The following is a 14,745-nucleotide window of genomic DNA, read 5'->3' on the forward strand; positions in this document are numbered from 1 at the left end:
AGCACCTTGGTCCATGCCGGTAAAATCCCGGCACCGCCTTGATGGAAAGGGGACTTACCGCCCTATTCCAAGGTTGGTGGGGCGGTAATTCCCCCTTCCGCCATTGCCCTTCCCCATTCCCATTTTTGCCCCATAGGGCATAATGGGAATGGGGAAGGTGCTAATTACGCCACCGCAAATTGCGGTACCGTAATTAGCTCCCTGGTCCCTTTGCGGGTTGGTTTTTAACGCCTGCAAAAAGCAGGCGTTAAATTCCCCAACCCGCAAAGGGACCTCGTAGTAAGTCGGTAAGGTTTTACCTGTACCTGTAAAATACCGGTACCGGTAAATCCTTACTGCCGTCCGTGTAATGAGGCCCACGGTGTCCAGTACCAGGGTAAAAACCGAACACTGGTTGAGGGGAGAGGGGAGGAGTTGACTCTATGCCTCTTGGATAGGTACCCTTGCTCTCAAAGCACCCCATGGCTTCTGCCTTAAAGGGCTCCTATGGTTGGTGACCTAGGGACAGTCCAGGACTCTCTGAGTGAGAATCCTGTGCTAACCACAGTTACGCTATTTTCGCGAATGGCAGGGAAATTGAACATAAACTTCTCTGAAGAGAGATAGGAAAGTGTTAAACTCAAACTGGTCCCTTAGGCTTTAAACCTAGGGGTGACAGAGAATCCTATGAGTTTGCCAATACCCTGGACCAGAGCTCTGTTCCTTGGCCTCTCTGCTGAGCATAAGGACAGTGACCCAGGTGGAGTCTCTGATGCTGAGACCCCTCAAGGTGGAATTCCAGTTCTGAGTGTCCTACCTGTGTTGATTAAGATTCATGCCATGCACTGTGAGACCATTCTATCCTGGTGTATTCGGACCTAGGGGGAAACCTCTGCCTCCTGGCTAGGGGCTCTTACCCCTAGAACATCTGAAGGCTGTTGCTTCAACCCAGCACTAGGGTCACTGTTGTGCCATTACACCCCTCAATTAGGAAGGAACCGAACTGACCTCCCTGAGGAGAGCCAGGTCAGCAACCCAGAGGACTCCCAGAATGGTGGGTGAATGGGGTGCATACCCCAGAATCACTGATATCATTTGTGAATCCAGATAGTTTACCTTCACTCTAGATGGAAACATAGGATCTTGGTCTCTCAGCTGAGAGAAAGGTCAGTAATTCCAAAATCTGATCCCAGAGGGAGGCTCTGAGATGGTGGTGTGTTGCCTACGTCTTGGGCTCTAACTCCATCCTCTGAGATTACCAGGAGGTGTGAAGTGCCTTGCATGGCCTCCATGGGTAACACCATAGGAACTGGAAAAGACTTAAAAAGGGACAGGTATTGCTTACCTCTGCCCTAGCAGAGCCTTTTACCAGACCATTGGGGTGACTCAGTGCTGCCATACTGCAATTTCTTATAGGAGAGGATGGTCAGTGAGCCAAGAGTGATATTCGGTGGAGAGATCACCAACAAAGTCCTATTGTTCTTAGTGATGGAACATAGCATGTGGAGGACAGCGATACTTTGATAAAATATCCTGCAGTTGTTCCATTAACCTGGACAATGGCCAATCAGGAAGATGGGAATTTAGGTGGTGAACCTGTTCCCTTGATATATACACAGGAGGGTGGAAAGGTTTTACCACTTTATCCCGCTCTTTATGGATAGGTTGATCAAATACCAGTTGAAGTACCCCAGGTTATTCAGACTTCAGCTTGGGAGGATTGGTTACCCCAGCTCTGAGTAAAACTGATGAGCAGGCCCTGAGAGAGGACTGACCCCAGGAAGCACAAGTTGAAACGCGGACTGACCTCTACTGGTCACTGGTGAGACAGCTCCTATGGTGGTGAAGTAATGCTAAAGAAGGCCACCAGCCTTGAATGCTATTCTGTGGTAGAGTGAGCAGCGGTATCTATGAGTCTCCCATGACAGCATAGGATGGTCAGAACCAACCAACCTGGCTTGGGTGGCGTTGTTGTTCCAGACCTGACCCCAATTGTATCCCCAGATTAAAAGGAGAGCATGGAAACATGGGGGGCACAATTTGACATTCCCTCTGAGAAGAGGAAGTTCGCAGACATGTTAAGAGATGCACCTGAATCACCAGAGAGCATGCACGACTGGCAAACAGAACCCTAAGGGTAGAGTTATCCATAGAAAAAAGGACCTAGTTACTGGTTAGGGCGTAGTGTAATAGTGGACCTGGAGATCTAAAACCCCCGATGAGCTCGATGGATGGGCCAAAGAGATTCTGAGGGCATGTGCAATTGTCCAGAGCCTTACTACGATTTAGTATGGACATCATGTTTGCATCTGGAAGAAGATATTCCAGCGCAGATGGCTCTCCGAAGTCATATTGCTGCTGTGAGGCAATGGACCCAGTTGTGGGTCACCCCCCATCACGCTTTTTAGCTTGGAGGAAAGTGATGCATTTCAGTTTGCTAGAGGCAATGGTTGGCAAAACTACACATTCAGATGGTACAAATGTGACCGCATCAGGAATGGGACTGTAAAAAGGATGCCTTGCTGGCATAGCTAGAACCTAAGTAATTCCAAATGTTCTATTGGATGTTTTGGATTAAGAATGGGAATCCCTATGAAGGTAAACAAAGAGGTTTTAATTCATACCTTTACATCCCCATGGACTGGTGGCAGTTCAGTTAAATATTAAAATAATATGTTATCTTTTTAAATAGTTGCCTATGCAGATATTATTAAATGCCAAGGCCCATTTGTCTTTTTATTCAACTGGTTGACCAGTGGCCCCTGCAACAGTCAGAGCTTTATCTATCACTAACTGGGGTTGGGGTTCACCAACAATATGATGCTTGGCTCAGCCTTAAGGGTTCCCTTTGTTCTCTGCTGGGAAGGCTTGACACCTTCCCAGGGGACCAGGACATGCCTACATAGGGCCGGGTAGGAGCTGCTTCCTCGAAGGAAGCACACGAGGGAAATCACAACCAAATGAATAATGACTAGAGTCTTTCTGATGTAAGGTAGACGGGCAGAGTGGAAAGTTTATTGCAACCCAGGAGAGGAGTTACTCCGAGGGAAAGGTGCCACCATCTTGAAATTCCAAGCCCATATACACTTCCTGTGCCCCTTCCTTGCAAATGAAGCACTCTGGGAGCTGACATTAGCTGCTCCCTTGCAGCGGGCTGGAAATGGGCCAGTCCACTGTGGAAACATTACTATGGTCAGGATCGGAAAACCCTATGATTCTTAGATTCTTGCATTTGATTTTGAGTATTTTCCAGTCCTTTCTTCAGGTGTTGTGTTGTTTTCATGTGTTCCATTACTTAGGTTTCATACGTCAAACTTCAACTGAACACCAAATACTCAGCATTTCGCATTAGCAGCGTGTTTGACCACCTACATTTAAAGACTTCAAAAGGTTCCTTAGTGAACAATATTTTTCTATAATGATTCACTAATTCAACTGCATGTCTTTAGTAATAAAAGATTGATTCATTAAAAAAAAAACCTGCACGATTTACTGTTTTGCAGCATCACTTTAGTCGCATAAAATGTCATACGTGAAGTAGAAATCAAAACACTTTTTGGGATACGTGGCCCTGCGTTCTGTAAGCACTAGTATTACTGAGAACACAATTTTCTTGATGAATTTGTAACAGTGTTTCAGGACTATTTGTTATCGCCATTATTCCATATGAATCATCATGTATCATTCTTTAGTGTCGATAAACGAACCTCAGCCTAATGTTTCAGTCCCCTTTCTTATCAGCATGATTGCATATGAATTAACATATTTCACTCTTTCCTGTCGAGAAACGGACCACAGCCAACACATGTTTCAAGCAATCTGCTCTTCATCGGGTGTACAAATCAGTGTGCTGTTAGTAACATGCAGTGTGTACATTCCATCATTATATCAGTATTTATAAAATATATGCATTGTACACAAATATCATATAATCGTGGGACTTCGTTTGGCACCCTCTCCCAGTCACAATGTGTAGAAATTATATCAAGTTATTGTTGTTTTTTAAAGATAATTAAATTATCAAATTCTTGAATCTCTTATTTTTCTCAAGGTTAGGTATGTGGATTCTTTGTCTTGATGATTCTACCAGCTTCTCACTCCAAATCAAACATTTGTTTTGTCGCTTTTTCACTTGTGTAAGGGACGCCAGAAGCCAAGCGCTCACATACGTGAAGTGGGTTGCTGTGTAGTCTTTTGGGGTTATTGTGTGTTAGATGGTCAATCAGATAATTGGGGATCTTAGAGGAGACGGAAGGTGAAAGGATTACATTGGTTTGTCACTCTGTGTTTAACAGGTCCCTTGATATTTGCTTGGAATTTTATATGGAGATTATCCAGTTCTATCAAGATCTTTGCTAGCAGCATTGAGGTGTGGATGTTGGCTCATCCCTTGTTTTTGGTGGGCTATCTATGGCCCTCATTGTGAGTTTCCTGGTCTCCCACCGGTATTACTGGCGGTATACTGGCAAACTGCACTTACCATCTCCGCCGCACCGGGATATTCGGGATATCTCCTTCACCGGTAAGTTTCCATTCCCATGGAGTCCCACAGAACCACATGCGATGGGATTGCTGCAATTACCAGCACCGGTGTTACCAGTGCCGGTAATTGCTGCATTTCTTTGCTGGTAGGGTCCTGATCTACCTGCAGGTCAGGCCTGCTGGTAAATAAGTATTATCTGGATATTTGCTGCCATTTTTACCGGACCGGCACACTTGTCATGAACCTGCATGTCTTCTTGAGCCCCGGGAAGCAGTAGTCAGACACATTCTGCCATTTTTTTAAAGTTGAAAAAACACTGTTAAAACAAACCGGAACATACCTTCCCCATTGAGACACCAGTCCCGTGACGAAAACACCAAAAACATTACCATATATGTCTAATCGTAACATAAATATGGGAATTCTTGGAACAAGGGTGATTATTAAAGTAAAGTAGATGTTTGTGAAAGTACACAAGATCGACAAGGACATTTCAGTTAGAATCGAATTTGTCTTGGCAGTGAATTCTAAAAACGAAATCTGAACTTTAACGTATCTGAGCTATCTTACTGGCTTTAAAGCGATGTTTGGAGTAATTACTGCTGCCATTGAGAAGCGCGGGTGTGGGGGGGCTCCAGCAGCATATGAGCAATACCTGTCATATGGGCCCGCAGTTCCACATGAGCTCCAAAGACATCCAATGCATCTCCACCTTTCAACTACAAGGACTGTCTTTTAACTGCAAGGTCTGGGGCACTTCTGTGGAAAACGGGGGACCAATCACTAGCATACCTCCCTTTAAAAGGAGTGGGGGATACTAGGAACCTGAGATCAGATTATGACTTTGATCTAGAAACCAGACAGCGCACTGTGACATCACTCCAGGGACTGGACTCCAGAATGTCCTCAGTCTATGAAGCAAGTGATGTCAGCTATCACTCCTGGAATCCGGGGCCAGTTTATACGATCGCTCCTGGAACTGGGGGCCACACTATTACTGACCGTGACAATACTCCAAGAACCAGAGTTAAAAAAACAACTTCACCCTTGAAACCTGATATCAGATAATATTTTATCCCTGAAATCTGATCTGTGCTCACCCCAACCCAATCTCTTTCAACTGTTCTCCAGTTTCCTGCCCACCCAGTCCTGAATAAAGACTTATGGGGAACGCAAAGCATTTATTAATCATCACACACCTCTGTTTTGTTTAATTACAATTATGGAACCACAACACCCAACATGAAAAAGACAGCAAAGAAAACAAATGCATAAAAGGATTTATTGCAAATAACACACAAGGCTACACCTAGAATAACTTGCACCATAAAGCCCTGTATATATATATTTCAGTTTGCTTGTACCGTGTTAGCCAAGGGTTGAAGAGAATGCTGGTCCATAAGAAAACGAGTCAATAACTTAATTAGGCTAACAAAGTCATTTTCTTGCATATTTGCGTGCTTTCATGGAATGCCTCCACTTCCTCAGGCAGAGATGAAATGAAACATTTGGAAAACATGACAGCATTACATGACTGACAAAGCCAGAAAGACCTAAGAATTCAAATGCATGCATATTTTCAATACTCTAGAGCAGGGGGCTTGAACAGACAATGCGGTTTCATGAGTCACTATTGCAACTAACAGACTTTCACATTTTTTCACTGAGAGATACAGGGATCACAACATCCAGACCTGACACTTTCCATCATTTTTTCCCAAAGCCATTCACACACATTCAACTGGCACTGCACCAGCCCCACCAGCCTCTCTAAGGCAATGAATTGTTGTCAAACTCCCTCCATCCCAGCCCCATCTGCCAAAGGTTTTCCATGGCCCTTGTCCCTAGTCAAACCCCACCCTTTCCTCTTTATTGGGATGTAACACAATCCCAATACGCAATGCATTTGGCTCCATGGGTCACTAGCCTAACACATAAAATGGCTGTATATCCCCTCTTTCAGACCACTAGAGGCACAAGCCTGATATGTTGATTATTGTGCTACCTATGATCTTGTAAAGGGACTGGCCTGACATACCGAGCTTCAACTGGACTGCACATACAATGACTGAAAGCCAACCAACCCTTCCTGAGAGCACACTAACAGGGTGGGCTGTTTTTTTATTTCTTTTCCCTGCTCTCCACTTTGCCCTAAATAACACAGTGTACCATTTAGGCCTTGAAGATTGCAATGTTTAGGGTAGTTGAACATCCACTACCTTGCTGAGCAAAACGACAAATCAGGTACTGATAGGCACAGATAACGGGGTATCTGAAGGAGAGGATATGAAAGCTGTAATGCTGTGATATTTACCAAATGCATAATTTCATCTCTGCCTGAGGAAATGGGGCATTTGACGAAAGCTCACAAATATGCAAATATATGATTTTGTGAGCCTAATTATGGTAGTGACTCGTTGTTTTCTTCTGTATCAACATTATCTCTCTCTCTCTCTCCCTCTCTCTCTCTATATATAGGCTTCACCACCTTGGGGCATTGGGATTAAGAGCTTGAAAGGTCTGGAGTAGCAGTTGCAGGTCCATTTTCCCCTCGGGCATCCTTAAACTTGGTCTCTTCCGTATCCACGAAGAAGTGCAGTGGCACTGGACAGCATAAACAGTGATCTTGGCAGGATGGGTCAAGTTGTACTTTTGGAAGGACAACCTTCTTCCACCCTCTCCAGGGATCCCTGGCATCACAGAATTTGCCCTGGATCAGTGTGTCCCTGGTCATGAATCCACAGGCTCTAAAACGGTGATGAACTCCCCTTCCAGTTCATACTGCAGGAGTCTGGAGAGGAACCATTTCACCTGAGGAGAGGTTTAAAGCAGAATGACGTTACGATTAAATATAACTACTGTGCCAGCCAGATTAATAACACATGACTCACCAGTTAAACTACATGCTTACATTCTATTTATTATGAGCTCAATACATCTTTCATTTCCACTTGCTTTGGGCCTGGACTACTATATTTATGAAAGCCTAAAAAACGAAGGCATAAGTCAGTCCTCAGCCCCTCCCCCTTTCCCAGGATGCACTGCGGTGAGAGTTAAGCCATCTCACGTGAAGCATAAAGGTGAGGAAATGAATCTGCGTGCACACTCGGATAAGAATGGACCAAAGCACCACAACAAAACCTCAATACATGTCGGCCAGATGCACGAGTTTGGACTGTGAAAGAAAAGCACTACATGCAATAGAATTTGCTTTTATGTAGACGAAGGAATGATCCAGGTCCGGTAAAGGTTTTTTTTTTTAGCCAATACTGAAGTGATACATGTACGAATGAGATGTGGTTGGTGTGTAAGTAAATGGTTGTGGGTCCAGCTGTCGTGCATAGTGTAGAGGCTTGTTATTGCCTATAGCTTTTTTTTATTCGCACTTAGATGAGATGTCATGAAAGTTCTAGGCTATTAATTGAAAATGCACCAGATACAGTTTTTACTCATTTACACTGATTGCAATCCTTGAACATGTTTTTAATACATTTTACTGTTAGGCAAAGCTATTATTTGCCTTTGTTTACTCACAAAGGTAGGATTATGTTTTCCTCGAACGACTGATTAAAAAAAAAAATGCAAACTAAGTTAATGCAAAATAGTAGAAATCGATGATGACTCTGCCCATTTTATATATTCTTTGTGTCATGTGTCATTCCAGTATAAACCAGATTGCAAGGTGAACAAGTTGTCAGACTGGTGCAAAGCCAGCAAAAGAGTCTTAGGAGATAGTGTGTCTTTCTCTTATAGCCCGCTGCTTCCTTTGCAGTCTCTGCCAACACCTTCAGAGGGACAGAAACCCAAGATTGAGAGTGGGACGTGGGCACGAATAACAGTTTTTACACGATTTCCTGAAACACTGAGTGACACCAAAGACCAGAAGCAGACACATGTCAATCACGTTCTGTGTGTGATGAAGTCCCCTGCCCGGTTCAGGAGCCTCCTAGTGGGGCAACCAAACAGGCTCTGTGCATCTTCAATGCAGCAGAGGAAGGGGACAGAGGAGGTATGTGGGAGATCACGCAATCACCCAAACTGAGTGCCTGCCATTTGGTAGGGGACAGTCACTGGGTACCCTCTGTCAACCAGAAAGATGCTTTCCCTTTAAGAACTCAGGACTGGAAAGCAATGGCATTACTCTCTGTGATTCCTTTTCTTCCTTCTTTGTCTCGAAGATTTCCTTTATTCACGCTAACATCATCAATGGAGCGGCACCTTCTCCGGTTGCTAATGTATTTACTGAGCCCCCTCCGGTCGGGGGGACTTGGTCTTCGTTTCCTAATTTCTCAGAACCTGACATTCTGGATGCTATCCAACGTTTGAAATGTGCCTCCCCAACTAAGGCCATTCCCTTGGCTCTGTTGAAGGAAAATTTGAGAGCTATCATCTCGCATTTCACTGTAACAGTGAATGCCTCCTTTATAGACGGAACAATTCCCTCTATACTTAAACACGCCCTTGTAATTCCGCTATTAAAAAAACCTTTGCTAGATCCGGAGGTGCTGGCCAACTATCACCCCATATCATTACTGCGCTTCCTCATGAAATTGTTGGAAGCCGTGGTTTCTCCTTTGTTGTCCACATTTCTTGAATCTTCTTCTTATTTTGACACTTTTCAATCTGGTTTTCGGCCTGGAAGGGGAACTGAATCAGTCCTTAATTCAGTACTTGACAACCTGGCTCGCCTGATGGATCAGGGTGGTGTCGGCGCAGATCTGTCAGGCACGTTTGACACAGTTGACCACCCTACCATGATCTCCATGCTGTCTACTGCCGGGCTGTCTGGTAAAATACTTGATTGGTTAATTTCCTTTCTTGCCGACCGCTCTCAATTGGTTTCCCTTCTGCCTTTTCACTCTTGTTCGGTTCCACTCTCCTGTGGTGTCCCGCAGGGATCTGCTCTCTCGCCTATTTTGTTTAATCTTTATATTAGGCACCTCTTGTCTCTCATTCAGTCCTATGGCTTCCGCTATTATTCCTAAGCCGACGACACACACATTTTGGTCCGTCTTGACTTAAATCATGCTGATACGGCCAGTTTGTTTAGGATGTTTCTTCAGGAGGTAGGGGAATGGATGACGTCCAATTGGTTGAAACTAAATGGCAGCAAGACTGAGGTGTTGGTGGTTGGTACTATTTTGCCTCTTCTTTTCTGGACCAATAACTGCTGGCCTGCTTCCCTCGGTCCTCTACGGTACCGGTTTTATCAGTGAAGAATCTCAGGGTTATTATTTCTTCCTCTCTTGCTATGACCAGTCAGGTTGCAGCAGTATGTAAGAGCGGCCATTTTAAACTTTGCATACTGATGAAAGTTCTTCCATTTGTACCTGAACAATACCAGGCCCCGGTGGTAGCCGCGCTTGTTATGAGTGGCTTAGACTACTGCAATTCGTTGTATCTATCTCAGCCACGCTATCTGGTTAACCGCCTCCAGTTGTTGCAGAATGCTGCTGCTAGAGCTGTGTTACGTCCTCCTTTTGGCATCCCCATGACTCCATTATGAGGCAGGTTCACTGGCTCTCATGGAAAAGCGGATTATGTTTAATTTCCTTGTGTATGGTGCACCAAGCCTTGAACGGCCTGGGACCTGAAAACATCTAGGACAAATTTCCCTACTATGCTCCAACTCAGTGCCTCTGATCTCAATCGGCATGTCTTTTTATGGTTCCCCGTTTCAGATTGATGCGCACTGGTGGACGTGCCTTTTCGGTTGCTGCTGCTAAGGCATGGAACGCCTTCCTCTGGGGTTGCACAATACCATTGACCACCTTGCCTTTCGTCATCTGCTAAAAACATTTATGTTTTAATTTTGATTGTTAAGCTACTTGTTCACATTTCAGCGCCAGGGTGCCTCCAGGCATTTGTGCTCTCTACAAATTCAAATACCATAACATAATATTGCCCCTTAAAGAGATTGGGATAAGGAACACAGGTAGCATAAAGTGTGTGGAGACCCACTGTTCCAAGTCACAACCTACACAGTCCTTTTCATAGTTTCCACACAACTTTGCTCAAGACAGCCATGGACCTATGAGAGAAGCAGAAATACTCTGTTCCCCTTACAGAGTGAAGTCACTTTCACCCACAGTCAGCTTTGATGATGTTGTCTGTGGTCGTTCTACAAACAGAGCAGACACCAGGGATGCGGGGAATAAATAACCGCTTGCTGTGGGTGGCCAAGGTATTTGAATGATGTCACACCAGACAACATGACGCGACAAGCCCTGGAGCACTGGGAAAATGATAAGCAGCACGACTGACATTCAAAATGCAGACCAGACATTTCAAGGCTCCATCTGGCCCACCAGACCCTCAAAGAACCCAAGTGAGCTACATTAGCACCATCAACCCCAGTCCCTTACCAATCTGGTTACACAAGTACAGACCCTCACATGGAGGCCCGCCTAGGGGGAGAGAACAGAGGGATATGTAACACCATGATCCCAGTCAGGTGGTGTGGGTGTTTGGGGGAAGTTGAGGTAGTCATGTGGAGAGAGTTGGCACATTCTGAGGAAGGAGGCTGGTGGTGTTCGTAGAGGAAGAGGAAGAGAAAGTGATGACCCATGGGCTGTTTGTGCAATATTCAAATGTAATAAATAAATAAATAAATAAATAAATAAATAAATAACCCAGATTGGGAGAAGTACGTGGTGTAAGTGATACTGCAGCAGGAGGTTGGAGTGAGACAAGAGAGGAGGCTTCTGAACATAAGGATGAGGTGATGAGCATTAGACGACAGGAGGATATTGGGGAACATGAAGAGGAGGTGGCAGGAGTGAGACAGCAGGAGGCAGTGGTAAGAGCAAACAGTCATAAGAGGAAGGCTTGATAGGTCATGCCCTACCCAAGGCAGGCAGCAGTTCAAAAACCTTCTTCTGGTGAGGTAGTGGGAGGAGGAACTAGCTCTTGGTATGATGGCAAGTAAGGTCAGGTCCACCACAGTCATAGGGAGTGGACATACCAGTGTATAGGTTAATGGTGAACCCCTGTTAAGTTCCACTAAAGAGTCAGAGCAGTTCCCTTCGTGCGGCTGCAGCTGAATCGGGCCGAGAATTTCCACCATCACTAACAGGTGCTAAAGAAACAGCGACGCCTGACAATTGCATGAGAGCGATGAGAGAGGAGGAAAAGAAGGGTGCAGAAAACCCCTAAGGATGACCAATGTGAAGAGCAGAAGAACATTGCTCTATAGGTCCTCTGCATTTCAAGACGTTAGATTTCCTCATGTTCTCTCCTCGAAAAAACAGAAGAGAGAAGACTTCTCACTGGCTGTGCACTTCCCCGTGGTTACGCAATAGGGCAGTCTACAGCAATATAAAGGACGGAGTGACATTACCAGAGCCTGAAGACAACAGACAGTTAGCCTTGTATGTGCAATCGTAGAACAGAAACATTCCTTGTCAGAGTAAGCAGGGCCAGAAGGCATGACAACACCTAGTACAGCAGTAGCAGAGTGCACAACCTATAAGCATGTCTACTCTAAACCACTCAGTGCCAGAGAGCACACGACTACACCACCTGTCAGTACTAATGCACCCACACTTGACCTTAAATCCTAGCAAGCACAAAGCATTTCAGTAGCCGAGGGCGCTGCACTAAAAACCATTACAGAGACATGCATTGCCAACCAGTTAATTAGATACATTCCTCTTGCTGGTACAACCTACAGATAGTCTGTACCAGGGGTGGACTGGGAACCAAAAGAGGCCCCGGAAATAATGTTCAAAGTGGCCCCATGTTACACATTTTCAGCAAGCCCTACCCTTTTCCTTTGGGAACATTTGGTAATACCACACAAAAGAGGCCCAGGGTGCAGAGGCCTACTGGGAAATCTCCAGAGTTCCCTATAGGCCAGTCCATCCCAGGTCTGTACCCCCTTAACCATTCCTCTACTTCGGAACATGGCGACGTATCCCTATTGTTAATGGACTTGCCCAGGTGAATCACATCCATAGCCAGTGTGAAGCACAGTACAACAGGTAGTGATTTCCATAAAGAGCATCACTCTCAGCAATGAATTCGCATCTATGATTGAAGGAATGTTTGACCAGCACAGCAGACTTGGGACTCTATTTGCTTGGGATCTTTGAACAGTAAAGCTCTTTGTGAGACCATTGTAGCTGTTTGTTTTATGTATTTAAGTAATAAACCGTGACAGGCGGGTGCTTTCCTAGGCCATTTTCGCTTACGCCTTAACGGGTGCTTGGGCATTACCAGGCCTGGTAAAGCAACCAGCCCGGGGTAGGGGGTACGGGGTGAGTTATTGCTATTAGCATGCCGGCATGATTACCGGGATGCTGAGAGTAGATTCTTTTTAAAGTTGGGAAACTGCCGTTGCTCAATCAAAAATAACACACAAAACTTGTTGGCCGCCATGGTCATGGGAGAAGTGAACTACACGTAATCCCTTCTCCATTTCTATGGTGGCCATTGCCTCAACGGGGAAGCACTGGAGCATAGAGCGTTCCAGGCGCCGGGGCGAGACCAGGCAGTTTAAGGTAAGCAGTTTAAGGTAAGTGCGATTGGGGGTGGGAGTGAGAGGAGGAGGTGGAAATCGGGGAACGGATTACGAATGGATTACAAGGAGCATTTACCTGATTCCCAGTGCAGAAAATGTCGGCCACCCGCTGACCAGGGAACTCGAAATTTGAGTTTTACCATGAGGTGAAACCTGTGTTAGGATCGCCCTGATTGGTAGGGAGACCGACTGCACCGCCCCCTAAATCCCTATAGGACTGCTAATAAGGAACTATTTAAGGTGAGTAGGATTCACGTTCATGTGAGATTGCCTCAACACATAGGGCCTCATTACGAGTCTGGCGGTAACTGAGGTGGTAAAACCGCCTGGTTACTGCCGGACTCGTATTACCATTCCGCCTCCGTGACTCCCGGAAATACCAGGGCATTACGACCCTGGTGTCCCGGGAATTCCAGAGGCGGAATTCGGTAAATCCCCATTCCCATTGAGTCCTATAGAACTTAATGGGAATGGGGAAGTGGAAACACCGGCACCATCTCGTGATGGTGCTGGTGTTTCCACGTCCGCCTGCAGGCGGGAGGTGTTCAACCCGCCAGGTCAGACCTGGTGGGAAGATCACCTCCCGCCTGCAGGACTCGGGATCAGGCGGTCCGGAATTAACAGTGGCGGCGGGTTTACCGCCACTGTTAATTCCGGAACGCCCAACCTGTAATAAGGCCCAAATTGTTTAATTGTAACGGGATTGAAATTGCAACAGCTTTCAAGGCGCGTCCCTCTGAGATATGGCTATTCATTGTTTTGATGCTGCAAAAGATTTTAACATTTGAAATGCTGTGTTTCAAAGAGCGAATTAGAGAATAAAGCTAGGGTGGGTGAAAGAAGAGAATAAAGCTAGGGGGCAGTGAAAGAAGAGAACAAAGCTGGGGTCGGTGAAAGTAGAGAACAAAGCTAGGGGGCGGTGAAAGAAGAGAACAAAGCTGGGGTCGGTGAAAGTAGAGAACAAAGCTAGGGGGCGGTGAAAGAAGAGAACAAAGCTAGGGTCAGTGAAAGTAGAGAACAAAGCTAGGGGGCGGTGAAAGAAGAGAACAAAGCTAGGGTCAGTGAAAGTAGAGAACAAAGCTAGGGGGCGTTGAAAGAAGAGAACAAAGCTGGGGTCGGTGAAAGTAGAGAACAAAGCTAGGGGGCGGTGAAAGAAGAGAACAAAACTAGGGTCGGTGAAAGAGGAACTCCCTAGGATTGGGATGTAAACTTACAGCATTGGAAAGTTGAAAAAGGTGACAATTCAGGGCATAAAGAGGGCTTTTATCCATCTCCCAATTGGGCAAACAAAAAGATAAAGCACCTACAATATGAATAAAGGGATTTAATCAAAATTTGCTGTGTAATGATGATGAAAGGCAGTGCTGCTGCAATAATGATACTAAACCCGTAGTATCAGTTACATGAGGAATTCATTCCTGTGGAATACACTGCACGCCTATTAATCGGAAAGTTATGTAGGTGAGCGAAATTATTCAAAATAGAATTTATTGCCAGCATACATAACATACATAATTTTTTTTCTTTTAATAATTTTTATTATTTGAGATAATAATGATAATACAATTTTTCGCAATTTACAGACTTCAAGTGTAGATTATAACTTTTGGTTAACAGAGGTTAACAATATTAACTTGTAAAGAATTGAATTGAACCTTAAATATTCATAAAACAATTGAGTTAAAGTACATAAATGATGGAAAACAGTTTATAGAAGCGATATATAATAAAAACAAATTGTTATAAGAAGTCTGCAAGGAAT

At 45.0% G+C, this 14,745-nt stretch overlaps 1 long non-coding RNA gene across 1 annotated transcript in view; it reads right to left on the minus strand.

The window, feature by feature from the left end:
- Positions 1-5,723: 5,723 nt before the first annotated feature.
- Positions 5,724-14,745, minus strand: part of LOC138521210 (uncharacterized) — a 44,722-nt gene continuing 35,700 nt past the window's right edge. The window contains exon 2 of the long non-coding RNA XR_011282971.1: positions 5,724-7,273. This is a non-coding gene — a long non-coding RNA (uncharacterized lncRNA). The remainder of the gene's footprint in view (positions 7,274-14,745) is intronic.

Source organism: Ambystoma mexicanum, chromosome 13 (assembly GCF_040938575.1).
Source record: "Ambystoma mexicanum isolate Mex_15411 chromosome 13, UKY_AmexF1_1, whole genome shotgun sequence".
NCBI lineage: Eukaryota > Metazoa > Chordata > Amphibia > Caudata > Ambystomatidae > Ambystoma > Ambystoma mexicanum.